The sequence below is a fragment of the Prorops nasuta genome, unplaced genomic scaffold (assembly GCF_024137725.1).
Source record: "Prorops nasuta isolate Cenicafe-Biocafe unplaced genomic scaffold, Cenicafe_Pnas_1.2 PNAS00019, whole genome shotgun sequence".
Taxonomy (NCBI): domain Eukaryota; kingdom Metazoa; phylum Arthropoda; class Insecta; order Hymenoptera; family Bethylidae; genus Prorops; species Prorops nasuta.
In genome coordinates, this window is record NW_027116816.1 from 606147 (window position 1) to 623725 (window position 17579).

The 17579-nt window shown below is 41.2% G+C and overlaps 1 protein-coding gene across 1 annotated transcript in view; it reads left to right on the top strand.

Moving 5' to 3' along the window:
* Positions 1-1393: 1393 nt before the first annotated feature.
* wake (wide awake) overlaps positions 1394-17579 on the top strand; it is a 99585-nt gene continuing 83399 nt past the window's right edge. Inside the window, exon 1 of the mRNA XM_066738812.1 lies at positions 1394-1650. The gene's annotated coding sequence lies outside the window, so the exon portion shown is untranslated. The remainder of the gene's footprint in view (positions 1651-17579) is intronic.

Below are 17579 nucleotides of genomic sequence, written 5' to 3' on the forward strand. Positions count from 1 at the left end.
CAATGACGCGGCGTATCAATTTGAAAAATGATTTACGATTCGAAAGTTCCAAGACTAGAGACAGAGAGAGCGAAGGCGATAACTTGCTAGGGGTGAATTTGGTGAATTTTGCGAGAAAGTATGTGATAATGGGGGATGCACAGATCTAGACAGAAGGTGTACGAATAAAAGGGCTCGTATAGAGAGGGAGAGAGAGAGAGAGAGAGAGAGAGAGAGAGAGAGAGAGAGAGGAGACGAAGAGCAGGGGAATAGGAAGGAGGATATAGGATAAAAGTAGTGGGAGAGAGAGTGTAGAGAGGAGGGGTTGAGGATTTGGCGCGATTTTTGCGACAAGGGCGTCGCGGACGCGTCGTCGGGTATCCTCGGGCGTCTTCGGGCCGTATTTCAACGTAGCGGCTAGTTGCGGACGTCGCGGGCGGCGGATCGCGGTTGTTGGCGGCGCGGCGTGACGGCAGACGGCGGCGACGGGCGCGACGCGACTGCGACTGTCTGCGACGGCGACGGCTGACGGGACGGCACGGCACGGCAGTCAGTCGGTGGCTGAACGTCGCGACGCGCTAATCGCACGTGGCCCTCTGCGCGCGTGCCACTCGAGATCTATCGGCGACGGCGTACCCTTCCTTCCTCTCGGCCCCACCCCCACCCCCACCCCGACTCCCCGTCCCCCGCCTTTGCCATTCAAACCTTCTCGCGCCAGCGAAAAAACTTTTCTTCCTCGTTCGCGCCAAATGAAATTTCTCCAAATTGCCAGGACGGATCGAGAGGCGAGGCCGCTCCAAGTAGACTAAACAAAACAAACAAGAGCAGCTGCGGAATGCACGCCTAGCCACGCTGACGACCCCGATGATCTCTACCCTTTGGATATTTATCGAATCGAGACCCGCACAGCACAATTTTCTTCTTCTTCTTTTTTTTTTTTATTCTTTCTTGTTGTTTTGTTTCATTCAAGAGAGAAAGGAGAACAATCGAGAGTGCATGGTTAGCGAGTAATACAAAGGAAGAGAAAAAAGGGATGAGACTCGTATTAACGAGGGAGAAAATGGTAAACGGGGTTAATAAGGGCTAAATTGGTGCATTCTCGAGCTGGACGAGAGAAATGGGTCACTAAGGGCTGAGTCGTGCTCTTCTCTCCCCCCTCTCTATCTCCCTTCCTTCCTCTCCCGAATATTCTCTCTCCCATCTCTGTGATTCAAGAACGAACGGTACGAGCGATCACTGTCGAAAAGGCGCGCGAGTGCTATGCTGCGGATGAAAAATCGCAGAGGAATAGAGAAAAATACTGAAAATCGGCTCTACCAGCGAATCTTCGCCGAGTGTGAAGGGGCTTGGCAAGGGGAGGGAGGGTAATTTGTGGAGGAATGTGAGAGAGAGAGAGAGAGAGAGAGAAAGGAGATGAGAAAAGTGCGAATAAATGGATGAAGGTTGTAATTAATAAGTAACGCAAAGAGATCGGGAAATAGAGGCTCGTCCGGAGCTTCGGCCAGTGGACACCGGTGGCGTATTGGAATTCTGATAGTTGGAAGAAAGAAGCAGTGAACGTGAAGCGTGAAAGTGAAGAGATGAAGAAGCATTATTTGCAAAATTTCAGATGAATAGTGCTACTCGTGCAATTGGAGATCTTCCTCCATCCATGCTCCAGTTGTTTCAACGGTAATTGTACAAGATCACTGATCGATTATCGATGGCATCTCGACTTTCGGGTAGAAATAAGTCCATTTTCACAGTGCAATTTTTGTCTCTCTCTCTCTCTCTCTCTCTCTCTCTTTTATTCCCGCTGAGTTATTATTCCAACGAAAGAGAGGGCTTTTCGTCAATCGGATATGATTGGCCATAAAGTTGATAGTGTCGCTAGGATTGAAAATGCTTCTTTTTTTTTCTCGGCGACGATGAGTGGAGAAATAGTCTTCTGGTTGGCCACGAATCGAACGTTTGAAAATGAAACTGCGCAAAAGAGAAGCGGAAGAGCAATCTTTGGCTAGATCGTTCGTGTTTCCAAACACGCCAACGGCGTTCTGCACGAACCTCTTCTACAGTTTGCTTTTTTATGGCGAATGTTGCGACCAATACGGATTTACGTGTCGTCGTGGCTAAACATAAATCGCTGCTAGCTCGATACCTACTCACTGACTGACACGACAGTCGTCGAGCTTCGCTTCCGCTGAAAACTCTTATATGTTTTATCGAACCACGTCGCGTCCACCGCCATGCACTCCGTTCTAGTACCCACTGTCGCTATATACTATAAATTTTCGATCAATCTCAAACTAGCCAAAGGTCGATCAACAGTTTCATGTAATTTCGACACAAGGAAATCAGCCCTACCTCGCCATGGATATTCGTGAGTGCAATTTCTGCTTGGACGGTTGGATGGACGCGCGCTGCACCAAGACTTAAGCTTTCGCTGCATTTCAAGCGGATTCTTCGATTTCTAGCTCCGTTGACTGCAATAATACAAAAGCCAGCCAACCCGTGACTTGGACATTCTTCACTTACGCGTCCGAAAATCTCAGACGGTGGCAGGATGAATTATTCAAAAGTCGGCTGACAGGCACACGTATCTGTCGTTTGTCTCTTGGGATAAAATGATGATAAAAAGGGGAACTCTATAGCGTTTATCATTTGACTCGGACCATGAATTAGGATCGTGTGAACACAGCTTTAGCGTGCTATATACCTTTGCCTTTTTGTCTCTCGCCGCGTCTCTCGTGCCGTGATTCATCTTTATTTATGCTTATACCGAGTACCGTATATACGTATAGTCTCTTGGTCGAAATTTTATCGTCCTGGTTATCAAATCCTCGTAAGGCAACGCATAAATTCACCTCTATATTGTTTCTCGTCGTCGTCGTTGCGGCACGATCCCCAGCAACCAATCGTTAATTGGTGCTTTTCTTTCCTCGCAGAAACCTACGCTGCAGGAGGCAGCGCACGAGCCTGTAAAAATAACGATGAAAAGTAGTATGTTTTTCACGTCGGACGATTTGTCGAGAAAGCCTCCCATGGTTTTATGCACCTGGCGACAGGCTGTACTATACACCGCAGTGCGTTAAATTATTGTATATAGATTTACTCGCTTTGCTCGCGCGCACTTTTGATGAAAAGCACTGAAAGTGCCTGGCAACGAGCACGAACAAACCTTTTTACCCCCCCCCCCCCCCCCCCCGATACTTGGGTGTTTCCTTTTAACGCGAGTCTCTTGATCCTTCGATTACCACTCTGCCTTCCCGCAATTCCTCGGACGCTCGACGATTCTATACTTAATATTTTCTTTCATTTTCTCACTTCCCTTCGCGCAGCTTCTCGTTTTTTCGCTCGATCGAGTGCGCCGGCTGTTCCTTCTAGCAATTTCTTCTTTCTTTCTTTCTCTCCGTGAAACGAGAAATTAAGCGTGAAAGCATCAGCAGTTTTCATCATGCCGCTGCGTTATTTATTTATTTTCCAAACATCGTCAAGTGTTTGCCGCTCACTCGCTTAATGATCCATTCAGTTTTTCATCGAATTTTTCCATTTTTCGAGCTAGACTCGTCTCTATGAAAAGGCTCCCAGTGGAATTGTAAAAATGCCATAGCTACGTTTCATGTTTCACCGAGCTTCGTCGTTGAGAAATTTCCCGAGTATTTTCAACTCGCATCTCAAATCGTTTCCTTGTTTTCAATCAATCGACCGATTGTTCCTTGAGCACTGTCCAATAACGATTGCTCAAAAATAAACCTCTTAAGGGACTATAATTTTTATCCCTCCAGTGTCTTGTGTCATTCGGTAGTAATAATAATATATGCAAATAGTTGATTCTATCTCTTGGATATTTGAATCGGGCTTAATGGAATTGGTGAAATTGGACCTCTGCGAGTTTGGACATTTAATCGCAAACTTTTTCAACGAAAATCTTTTTCCCGATAATAGATACCCATTCGCAGGATTGAGTTATGATAAAGGTGACTGGGGGAGGACCCAACCCACGCTCTGCGAAAGCAAAAATTAAATATTTTGCACGAATAACTTTAGTTTTCTGGCAAAAAAGAATAAGCAGTTTCCATTTGAAAAATTCGGTAATTAAATTCATTCTTCGCGTATATAGCGGTTAAAATTTATTAGCCCAATTGTAACGTGTCGGCATAAAAGAGAGAGAGAGAGAGAGAGAGAGAGAGAGAGAGAGGGCGAGCTCATTTAGAAAATATTCATGATATGATTGGATCTCCGATAGTCCATTCGCAGGCTTCTAATGAGAAGCCCCCAATCTCCACTCCAAGCTATAATTAAGTCATTTTAAACGACTGTGGGAGCTAGTCTACTCAATTTGCAAGGCCTACAACCCTTCAACCCTTTTCAATCGATAAACCGGGCTTTGAGTTTTATTGCTAATTAATGCAATAATAATAACATGGCTCAGGTTCCCTCTTATATAATACCATTTTGAAGCCCCTTTTCTTAAAATTTCAGTAAATATAAAATAGATAACGATCCGCAAGTTAATTTAAACTTTTTCATCGACTCGAGCTTTAAGTGGAATTTTTGCTGAAACTCATCGATCGACGAGATTCGCGTATTATGAATCGCATACATTATGCAAAGGTACGTTTCAATTGCAGCAAGTAATAAATGAGACGATGCAGCTCACAGTTTGATACAGTTAGTTAACGTTAATTAATTAGAAATTGCTTCACACATAATTTACAAATACGATTACAGTACGACAATAATGAAATTTTGTGATTACCAGGGCTACTAACTTTGATTGCTCTCTCATCGCGAGTACACCAATATGCGTAGTCCTAAAAAGGAAAATATTCGTTATTCGTCCAAAGGTCTGACCAATTATACGAGTTTTCACTCGTTGATACCACAGAGAGATGATTTTCTTCGACGATCGCATTGTAAATAAATGATCGCAGGCTCTATAATCCAAAGGCCATGCAGGCATGATTTATTTATCGAATTCCAAATGGACCGATGTAAAATTAATGAATAAGTGACGCGCGGAAGTAATTGATTTCTAATGATGCGATTATTCGTCGGTCGTTTCGCTTGGCGGAGTCGAGTCAATAAGTTCCTCCAAGAGTTTCCATGCTGCACCTATCGAATCCAAAGCGCTCTAGAGTTTAACGTGGAAACTATTCGAAATATCCTTCGCTTTGTGCTTGAATCTCTTTTTTCTTTAAGAAAGCCGCGCGAGCTAGTAAATTAAAGGCGCGGAGTATACATATATAAATTATATTGAAACAGGAGGTCGGCCGTTCTTCCGTGGTCTCTTTCCATCGGAGTAATTACTTTGAAAATGAGTTTTCGAATAGCAAACGTCGCCCACCTCGGGCACTTCGCGCGAACGAACAGAAGGTGCCCCAGCACCAGCATTTACGACTTAATAAGCGACATTTATGCACATACTGACAGTTCTACTGCATCGTTCCTTGCAGGACCGTAAAACTTTCACCTTTCGCGCCTAAGTATAGAACTTGGAATGACCTTGCACTGCAGCATACGATGGATATAAGAAAAAGTCATTCTACGTCCACGACAGATGACACGAAAACCAGTGGTTCCTCTATACACGTGTGTGTAAGAAAATTTCTCCAAAGAGCGCAGCATGCTGTATTTTCGATTTGCCAGCGATCGCGGAAAAGGGGTTGAATGAAAAAGCTTTCACATCGGGTATAGGAACCTAGCCATTTAAGAAAATTACGTGAATCGAGATTTGCCAGCAGCTTATTGCCGTTCCCTTGCAAATTTCACTGCAATTCTTTTTATGCTTTTATTTTCCAGCGATCTCTCAGCCTTCTCCCGTGCAGAAGAATCAATCGAATGACCAAAAGAATAGCACTGAATTACGAGCATTCTGCTCCCCTCTGATAAGCTTGCCGTCGTACGTATTTGCTGAAAAATAAAAGGAAATTGGCCAAGTGCGATATCGTTGAACAATAATTCGATAAAAAATGCATCTTGCCGAGGGAAAAGTGTACACTTTGCAATATATTCTACTCTCTCCTTCGTTTATGCTTCTTTACTCGACATTCTCTATTTTGTACCGTGAAAACGGAGAGCATATTGCTTTTTGGATTAAATAAGCGCAGCGATAAAGTATGAGTGTATATATACATATATATATATAGTCGAGTAAATTCCCCATCGAATATGTTGATGTGGAAAATGGATAGTTAAGATTGTGCTTTCACAAAATTTCGCTTCTTACTTTTAAAAGGTAACGCGATTACTTCACACTAATTGTATTCCTCTGTGAATTTTTCCAGCTCGCGCAGAAAAGTTGGTTAAAGGATCGGGGAGTCGTGCAGGGAACGATGCCATGCCGCGGAATTTTCTTAAAATTCACTGGATTTATTCTTCTCCTCGCATTCGTTTATTCCATAGTACGAAGCGTACCATTTCGTTGAAACTGTGCGGGCCATTTTACCTTGGCGAATCTTAAAGCTTTTGACTCTGCCTGCGAGACATATTCTGCAATGTTGCACAATTCAATCTCGAGGAACATCTTTTCCATGCAGCAGGTTCCAGAGATTACGCGTTGTTCGCTCTAGACGACAACAGCATGCAGTAAAAACCAAAAGTTTCGCCTTATGTCCCACATATCGGTGATAGCAAAGAGGGTACGACGCAATAACGAATTAACCATTTTTCCTATATAGCGTGCTGCAATCGTGCACACGCACACACACATGTATACTTGAGCCAATACCACGGACAAATTGGGTTAGCTAGTTCTCGATCGAAGAATAGTTTTGTGAAATCGTTCTGCCACAGTTGAATAGTCAGTTCAGGTTCATTGAATAACGTAAATTCAATGCTTTGGAACGATCGACGTTATTCATCCTTGATTGCCCGTTTATATGTACAAAGTTTTTGTACAAACACTCGATAGGGCCAAAGGGTCCAGCTATTAAAGCTCCAAGTTTCATCCAACATTAATCCACAGCTTTGGCAAGCTCCTACGAGTCTTGGTCGAATCGCCTCTCGTATAATATATATATATATATATAGGAAAGGATCGAACCTTGTAAGTCTGATGGATGACCTAATCATTTATTTTATTACATATAAGGTGAAGAGAGCTGGGTAATCTTGTCTAATCTCTACTCGTTGCAGGATTCGTGCGAAGAGTGAAAAAGTGCTTGATCGTGCCAGTGTGGAACGATTCGATCGGTGAGCGAGCGAGATGCACTTGGCTGGATTTCCTCTGCGGATATAACATTGGCTAAGAGACGCGACGACGACGAAGACGGAGACGAAGACGACGACGACGACGACGATAGCTTCTTAAATGGAGACAAAGAGAAAGAAGATTTTTAGAGCTGGTCCAATCACGGAGTTGAAAGGTCGATTAAGAATAGGGCAAAGAAGGACGTACGTGCGAGAAATGGAATCAGCGAGATTACTTGGCAGTTTTCTCTCGCACACGTAGCCGATTTCTCGTGGAGGAGGCAAACACGGTGGGCGCACGTGTACACAGAATGAATTCGAGCTGAACAAGAGACGATAGAGGGTGGTGTGCCGAACCAGGAAGAAACTCTAGCTCCTCCGACCATTTCCGGCCTGCAGCTTCTTCCATTATATTGCGCCAAGCCAAGTCACGTGACACGAGGCAAAACTCGATTATTCCTCCATTTTTATTCAAATTTATATATATATATATATATATATATGTATGTGTGTCTATCTCGAGAATTCAATTAGCTCGAGTTACAGTTTTTATCAGAGCAAACTGTACACTTGTTTCTCATTTCCGTTAATCCGACCGACTCTCACCCCCCGACGGAGAAACTTTCTTTATTGTCTGGATGATCAAGGCGATTTGCAAATTAGCACTGATACCGCCATGCATTTTTCATCGTAGACGCTGCTATTTCATTGGAGTTCTTTTTCAGAACGAGCAGCGAATAATTAATGATTCGTCAAAGTGAGAAAGATTTTATTGCCAAGAGAAGCCAAACAACTTCAACTTTGGCCAACTAATAATGAATGAATGAAGATTCCTCGACAAAGTTTTCCACTTGAAGTCGAGCGAAGCATTAATCGGACAAAAATAATAGACTAGGAGTAGCAAAATTGGCCAAAGTCTTAAGTGGAGGATGGAGATGGAGTATATGGAAATATGATGCAATGCAGGATATTGGTCGGTGGTTTTTATAAAAGGGTCAACAAGATTCCGCAAAGTCCGAGGTGACAATCATTGATCCGTGGAGTGAGAGAAAATTCGAAAAATGCCAAGTAATTGGATATTGAAGAAATAATTCAGCTTTATTTCTTAATTGCCGAGCAATTTGTCCATTTAATTAATTTCAATGCGAACCTTTGTTGGTCACACGTGCATTTGACGGAATTTATTATACTTGCTTCGGCTACATATCTGTATTACGCATACATGTATAATATATTTTTACATATAGATGCATCAGCTGCAATTCGTTCACTTTGGCATACGTTTCTTGCATTTGCCAAATAAAATTTTGCCGATTAAAGCGAACAGACGTATAGTAGTTTCAGCCAAAGCGACATAACCCCGCGCGCCGCGCGTATAAGGACGAGCGTAACCTAGATATTCCAAGCAACTATTGATTCATAGAAATCGCTATTAGCTTGTCTCGTCGCTAACTATTTCATGATTTCTACATACATATACATACTCGCACCAAAGTTCACCCAATTTATCGAATTCGAAACTTAATTAATCCTACGAATATTGCTCGTTGAAAATCACTATTTGTTCCACGCATAATTAATGAGGCAGGTAACTCCAACTAAATATTTGTAATTCCCGCAGATTACATAATATTTGTAAATTCGTGGACAAGGGGTTGTAATTAAATGGAAAGTCTTCGAGGTGCTAAATAGAGAGAGATAAAGCTGGACACGCATGGCGCGACTGCGCAGGGCTTTCGTTCGTTGCCCGTTTGAAAAGTTTTGCCATTCAGTGACGCGTATATCGAGCCGGTTATTTGTTTTTCGAAAGATCCAGTAGAGGCGTGTGCTGTGCACAGAAACGCAATGTATACGAGTGGAGGATTCACGATTTCGGAATTATTCGCATCGCTGGCTGATTCGTTATTAATTTCACAATTTCCGGTATGAAGGCCACCTGTAATTCCTTTCACGTAGCTAAGAGAACACGCGTGGCTAGCGTAATACGCGCAACTACCAACATTCCTTACATAGTAATAGTAAAGCTCTATTATATCGCATAGTGGTGATATATATATATATATATAGCGAGCGACAATAACGCGCTGCACACTTTCCTTTCCTCTTGTTTCTCACACACACTTAATATTACACCCATTCACACCCCATTTTCGCACTTAACGCGCAACTATAACACTCGGTGCACGATCGAAAACGCCGTGCATTTCTCATTCGAGCTGTAACGAGCTTTGGGTGATCGGTGAATGTACAGTACTGCTGCGATAATAATAATAATAATAGGAAAGATCCCTCGTAAAAAATGACACGCACGATTTTCCACGTCGATCCGCGCGACCTAGCATTATGCCAAAGGGTAAAAAGTTGGAGGAGCTAGTAGAACATGCGTAAAATAACAAAAACCTACCTCGTAAAAGGGAAACTAGTCGACGCTACAGCCAGCCACGGTTCGCGGCGCAAATTTTCTTGTGTCAATCAACACATTTTCTTTCTTTCTTTCTTTTTCTAGAAGAGACTCCTTTATGCCACCTATAATAATTAGTCCGTTCGTAAGAAAATATTTGTTTAAATTAGCGCGCAGCTCCATCGTCGTAAAAAATTATTTGGACCATTATTTTCCATGTCTTTGTTTTATACAAGCTAGTATGCAAATAGTTTTTTTCTCCACTTTCCTGCTCCTTTCACGTTGAGCACAGCGCGAGTATTTTTCTTTTCGGTGCGCCATTGTACCAGGGCACGATGGCTCCACCGAGCGAAAAATTATTGTGCCGTTGAATGAAAGCAAGCCAACGATTTTTTTGGTCAAATATCGGCAAATCTGCTCTTTGAATTTTTAATTAAATAACCGAAACTCTATTTTCATTCCTATATATCCGAACCAAATAGTTGGAATTGTTTTACCGAGATGAGATAACCAGACTTTTTATTCCTTTTATTATTTTCTCCATGAAGCTCGAAAAAAGGATAAAAAATATTTCAACGATGGAGGATTATTAGGGATGTCGGGGGCGAGTTGAGATTTGGGTCGATGTAGGTTTTCTCGAAGGAGAAAATTTAGTGTTTGATGAAGCTGCAATAAAGCGAAGGACAAACTACTTATTCCATTAAAAATATTTGCTGAAACAGTTGCTTGGTGTAATATTGACCGTACGGCGCTCTCTCGATAGTCAACAATCCCTATTATATACCGGTAAAAAATGGGAACATGATAATTTATTAAGGTTTGTTAAGACATTTAGCGAAAATGCAATAAAGATTTGTTTAAGTCATATAAAAACCTTGGGGAGCGTTCTGGCAGGGAGGGGGAGGGGGGAGAGCTCTTCGAGTTACGTAGTCGTCGCTGTTGATTTTCTTCTCCAGTGGACAGCGATAATTAAATTTAAAGTTTTGACAAGCTACATCCGACTACATCTATATTCAGAATAAGGAGCGACACACTAGTGCAACTGCTCGATATCCACAACAAACTATTATCCAGTGTAACGGTTTGCGGTGAGTGCAGGCCAAACTGCCACCCCGAATAGCTCCCATCGTCCATAGAGTCCACATGGCGAACCCTGTACTCCCCCTCCAATTTTTCTTCTACGAGAAAATCAAAACAATTTCTAGCACCCCGACCAGAATTATCTCAGTCCTCGCTCCAACGATCCTGCACCCACACGCTTCTCCAAATTCTTCGATAAAAACCGACCAACTTTTATGCTCGCGGTCTCTGTCGTTAACGAACCAAAAGTATTTTTGACAATTTCTATACATTGGCCACTATTAATAAACGTCGAGCAATAATTAGACTGTAAAATTGCTTTGAGGGGTTAAGGTCAATGGTCCGTAAATAGGTTAAGTAAATGAATGGATAATGAGTTTAAAGCCCATTGATGAAAGATTTCAATAAAATGGGATATAGAGGCTTCTTGGGGTTTTAAAGGAAACTAATTTTCAGCAGATTTCCTGGTTCACTATATATATATATATATATAGTATACATGTTCGTTGGCATGAAATAATTCGACGAGTTGGTGGAAAGAAATTTAAAGTTGGCTCGGAAAACGTTTAAGAGCTCATTATTGTGTTCCGTGTATTGTTGGTAGCGCTTTTCCTCCGTTTTCTTTATAGCGCATATATATCGTAGCTGGTAATCGCAAATCCTTCTTATACGCGACTCTACCTCCAACAAAAACTCAACCGAGAGTGAAACTTTGACATTTCCTTGATAATGTCCTTGACTGTTCTAACAAAAACCCAAAGATATTAAAGTATAATAGGATCCAATAACGTAATTTAACGATTGTTTAAATAACTTTTAAATGGATGGAATTTTTATTTCATCGTGTAAACTCGTCGATATAGGATTTTCATCAGCAACTTGTACGTACTATATATATATATATAATATTAATTGGTAGAATTTTATATTTATTGCTCTTCTCTTACAAGGAGGATTAAAAAATTTATTCGCGAAGCAGCTATCAATGGATCGTAGCTCGCTTCATATTTATACAGTTAAGGAAACTCCTAGAATGTTTAAGATGCGCGGTATATTTTTCCATATATCAAGTTACGAGAGGTATTGTTTCCTTTATTCTCCCTTTCTACAGCCTGGCTTCTGTCTTCGTGAGAATACTTAGTTAAGCTTCATCTCGCTGCTTCATCTTATATCTTTGCACACGGAGTCTGCTCTTAAAAGATATTTAAAAACTCGGTAGGTTGTGTAATTCCACCGCTGCACGAAACTCTTACTATACACTTCCGCGAATCTCTCTCCTTCTCTTCAAACAATCCCGCTCTTTCTTCTCTTGTCAAATTAACTTCAATCGAGCAATCTCTCTCTTTTCGCATTCTCTTTTTACGACAATCACGAGTTAAGAGATATTATAGCGAGGAAAAGTGTAGGGAAATACACGCAGTTTAAAACACATAATGAGAGGACGCGAATAATGCAATAGAATATAACATTTAGGCGAGGATATATTCTATCCGCCTTTGTTTCTTTCTTTTTTTCCCTTTTTTTCAAGTAAATTATACCGAGAAACGTTATAGGGTGGGACGAGACCATGAAGGAAATCTATAAGAAGGAGCGTTCCCGCGAGGGCTGATGGAAAAAAAGAGTGGAAATATGACGAACGCGTGGAAACGTGATTCTGATAAGTAAACACCAGAGTGATGGGAAAAAAGGGTGAGGCAAGAGGAGGGTGGGGGGGGGGGGGAGGGGTGGGAAGGCTCGAAACGGACTGGCCTGGCTACCGGCTAGTCATTCGAAGACTTTTCCAGCTAACTGCTGCATGGCCTTCGCAAGACGTAGCATCTTTATTCCCCATGACCTTCTACTCGAGAGATCAGTTTCCCGTAACCGTTCGTCATCATGGCTGCTTCGGTACAATGTATTAGCTGCTGAACCGAGAGCGCGACTGTTGATCAAAAGATTAGCTCGTGTGCGAAGCTCGTAAATCTTGATAACTCTCCAAAAGATTCCTCCGCAAATATTGCTGGAGATCGCATCGATCGCGAGAGGCTCCAAGGGCCCACCCCCTGTACCGCCTATACATATATATAGTTCACTCCGCAACGCGCGACCATTACTTTCTCCCGACTCCCAGGCAGCCCAGTTGCTCGCCCAGTAAACCAGCACTGCTCGACATCCGCCAGCTTAACGAGCCAACCAGAGCTTATAAAAAAATTATTTCACGCTTGAAAATCTCCACTAGGGCTTGATCAAAACTATAACGACCTCCTCTCTCGGCTATAATCAATGGAAGGCTAACTGCGAAGACGCTTTAAAGCCGGGTATTAGATGGATAATACCAAGCTGCTGCTGCTGCTGCTTCATTACCAATGAAAAATTGTGTTTCATCCTTAATCGATCCTCGATTAGACAGCAATTATAATACTACCCCTATAACGAGTTTTCGCCTGGCTTTGATAAACATTGAACGTGAAAAGAGAATGCTTCATTAGATTGTATTCACGAACCTAGTACAATTACTGCAGCACAGCCTGACGTTTGAAACTTTTTTCAAAGCTGCGAGAGCTGTCGAGCAAAGTTTTCTTCGGCGAAGCTGCTTAAGCAGCTTACCGTTCGGTTTGTCAAGCACTCCCTTTCAAAAAATTCCTACATTTTTACGTTTTTTCATGGAAATCAGCTTTGTATAAATTAATTTTGGATTAATAGTCTGGAGACAAGGTTACAGAAAATTTCTCTTGACACGGTGGATCGTAAAAATAATAACGAACCTGTAGCTATATGTATATGCGTACGGTGTAATTGTGTGGGGCGAGACAACTCGGTACTTGGAGGTTTGTTTGGGCAATCAAGTAATATGAATATATGCATTTAACCATAGTACAGTTTCTAGTAGTAGACTCTATAAATATTCAGTAGTTTAGCAAAGTGTCTCTATCAATAATTCGCACGAGGCTTACGTTCCTAGAGAATATATATTGTTATTTGAACATTGGACAACGACAGTGGTTCGTATTGGGGTAACGGGAAGGTGCTTTGAGCCTCGAGGCGAAATTGATACGCCACGTACTACCAGTATTCCTTTGTATAATCTTCCTCGATTCCCCGAAATGGAACTTGTTTACACGGGAAAACTGTCCAGAATACCGTCGTCGTCCAATGAAGAGTGATGTTTTTATGACCTCGATACGACGCTCCACACACATCGAACCTCGACCTTTTCCAGTTAATTTGTCGCAGGCTCTCTCTAGTGTTAATCTCTGTAATTATTCTACCTAGTGAGATTCCATGGAAATTATTGAGAGCAATATTTTATTCATATACTGTAATATATAATGCACACACACACACGCACACAACTTTTACCTAATAAGCATAATAATAAAGCTGTGTATATAATAAAAATAGTACAATATGCTGTTGTAGAAAAGAAGGGTCTGGATACATATTTCCTGGAACTCGGATCAACCAGAGTGATCGAAACGATAGCAACGGTACTCGGAATGTTATATTAATAAATCGCAAAGACGAAATATTTGCCTCGCATTCATCATCCGGACGTGCACGAGTCAACCTGACTAAACTTGAAGAAACTTTGAGATTTTATTAGAAAATATATATGAAGAAAATCAATGTGTCTGCAATTTAAATTTCATATATGTAACTGGCCTAGAAATATTTCGTCCTTATGAATAGAGTGTTTATTTGGGACTAGCCGATGAGAGTTGCGTGACAGGTATGATTGGATTAACCGTTAGGAAAATTAGAGAGCGCAGCTGTATTATTGTAATTCAGAGAAACGTTTACATTGAATTAAGTTTCAATGAAAGGGATTTCAGACTGGAGATGGTTTAAGAGGATTTATTGTTAGCATTGGGAAATAATTGATCGGTGAAATGACGTAGCTCTGACGTTGACTGGACGCGCGAGCTATATCGCTTTTGCAAGTACAGCGATTCGGGCAGTTACAGAGAGAGAGAGAGAGAGAGAGAGAGAGAGCTTGGCTTGGCTTGGAGCATTGTGCAATTGTGCATATCGACGACTTCCCGTACAAATCAATGCTATTATCCCAGAGCTTGATCATGGAAGATTCTGAGTGAACGTGACTCGTACACGTTCATCGCAAATAGCGATCTCATCGATTCCTTCCTTTGCGACTTCATTACCCTGTGTGTGTGTGTGTGTGTGTGTGTGTGTATCGAACGCCTATACTCTTTAGAGCAATACGCTTATCTCGAGACAGCTGCGACTGCAAGTACTTCCCGATGCAGAAAATAGCTTTGATCTCGTGGAAAATCGTGGAGGAACTGGAGGAAGACTCCTCGCCCAACGACCAAATATTGAAAATTCAATCGGAAACTAGTATTTCCTTTTCTCACCCTTTGCCATCTTTTACAAATCTCCCTCGAAACGTGCTTCCTGCTTATTAATTTTCTCCAACACCTCTCACTCCTCTCCGGATTAAACACATGGATCGCTCGATCGGACCCCAGCTTCCTCATAAACCTGTATGCATTGAGATTTTACAGTTATTCTTGGTAGGCTGACAACTCTCGCGAGTAGTAAAAGTATACCTTTAGACCGGCACAGTCTCGTATATATACTATTTACTATTAATTACGGATACGTTTGAAACTATACAAAATTTTCTTAAAACAGATGTACCGATATATATGGTACCATCTTAAAATTGACTTGACTTAAGGTGGCTCCGTCCAACTACAAATAAATTTATAGATATTTATGAAATTTTAGGAAAAGAATATTTGAACTGTAACTTTTTGAAGTCTGTTCTGAAACTTTAAGGTCATCGACCAAATAACTAAGAAGAAAAAGTTTGAAAATTATTACTTTTAACGTGTAGTTTTATTGGAGAAATTATGAAATTATACATTCCATTCGAAAATAAAAATATAAAATTTTACGACAAAGAAGGCACTTGTAACTCGTTTAACGTAGATACGATTAGTTTAATAAAAATAGCAAGTTATTGAATAAATTACAAAGATATCGAAAGTAGAAGTATGAAGAACCCGAATTAATGCCCTATTCACCAACTTATTTATCATTTATTTATAACCACCAACTCCTTTCTTATAAGAAATAATAGGTTTAAAAATATTTTAATCCATTCAAATAGATTTTTAATCAAATAAACTGCAAGTACCTCCAGCAGGGCCTCCACTTTATACGGCACCGTTGCATCGGAGGCACTTTAACGTAAGGAAAACTCTCACTGCTATGGATATACTATTTGACGATTATGAAAGAAAATAGACTTGCTGAGAATTTCTATAATTTTGGCAGTAGTAAAGCATTATGTTTATTACTATAGTGAAAAGTATAGGTATATCTCGAAGGAATTGGATACTTTTGATCAGGTATCCTACATCATTAAAGTTTACTTCGGTTCAAGGATCAATAGGTACCACTCCTACATGGACTGTTTTACACGGCAGTATCGTTAAAAAAAGGTCATGGTTTCTTTGTAACATCAATGATTAATGAGATAAAGCATTGGCATATTTGCAGACATCTTGTTACCTGCAGAAATGAAATGTTCAATTGCAATTAATTAGAGAAGAAAAATCTAATTTCTCTTATTGTGCATAGGTGCTTCATTTCAGTCTTTCACATTATACTATTTGACATTCGCGTTTTTGAATGATAAAAGTGCAACGTTGCTGCGGGGCACTTTACGCTCTTGCGATCTTTCGCGAAATGACCTGAAATGGTAGAAACAGAGTGGAAGCTTTTTGTTGAATAGAGAGAACATCGGACCTTTCTTCTCTCCACGGTTTTCCCATCTCTCAAACAACCCGCGCCAGCGGTATAATATTCCTTTAACGCGAATATGTGAGCTTTTCGTGGAAAAGGAAGCTACGGATCGAGACTAGTCGATGGAGCAAGAACGAAGGAGCTTGCGGTTTTGTTAAAGTGGAAAAGTATATACACCTTGCTAAGGAAAATGACTTGCCGTTGTAAAAGGACAATGTCCATTCATTAGATGATGCTCCGACCAGCGTTACGGACTTTTTCCACTATAGAATATAAAAGGTTAAAGGTGTGTCGCTGCTGTGTGACGATTTTTAAACGTCGTCGACGAGTTAAGAGAGAAAATAAGGCCAGATTCTGTTGAAAGACGCCGCTGTAGCCTATACGAGATTCGTTAGCTGCGCTAAAAAAGCAGCAGCGAGCGATTGGTGTGACAACACTGCATGTGTCTCTCATGGCTCTGGCAAGTTCTACGATAAAACTTATTGGTTGGATAATGACGTGTCTCGTCCCATTGCAATTTCTCCTTTAAGCAACACTAACACGCTCGGCTCACTTATCACATACTAAAACCTTAACACACCAGCTGTGAAGAATATTATTCCCTCCCAGTACTATAAACTTGCTCCTTTTTATACTCCAGCTTTTATTTTCACGACGTAGGTACTGCTTGTGTTGTAGTGCTCCAAATCTAAAACTGTAATACGACTACCTTATCGATAAAACTATACTGCCCGAACCCTTTTATTGATAAATTCGGATTTTTAACAACTTTTTCATTCTATATACCGTGTGGCTTTAAATCTACGTTGGCAGTATTTTTGCGGGATATGTGTGATTTTGGGAAACCTCTGTTGCGAATAACGTAAAGAGGGGAAGGATTCTTTCTTGACCCGCGCAGAGTTCAAAGCAACGCGCAAGTGAGAGATTCACGCGAGCACTCTGACTACTGTGAGTAAAATTACTCGGAAAATTGATTCGATTTTTCTCGGTCAAAGCAAACATTCAACAATCGAACGGAATAAAAAGTTTTTCGATCGAGCCAGCTGATTCAACGATTCGTCCAGGCGAATTGGCTGATAGTACTTTCCTCCTCCATGCGCCACCAGTACCGAAATCATCGAGTATTTCAATGGAAATAGTTAGCTATTGCACAATGGCACGCGTGAAAGCGTATAAATTCACCTAAACTCTTTCGTTT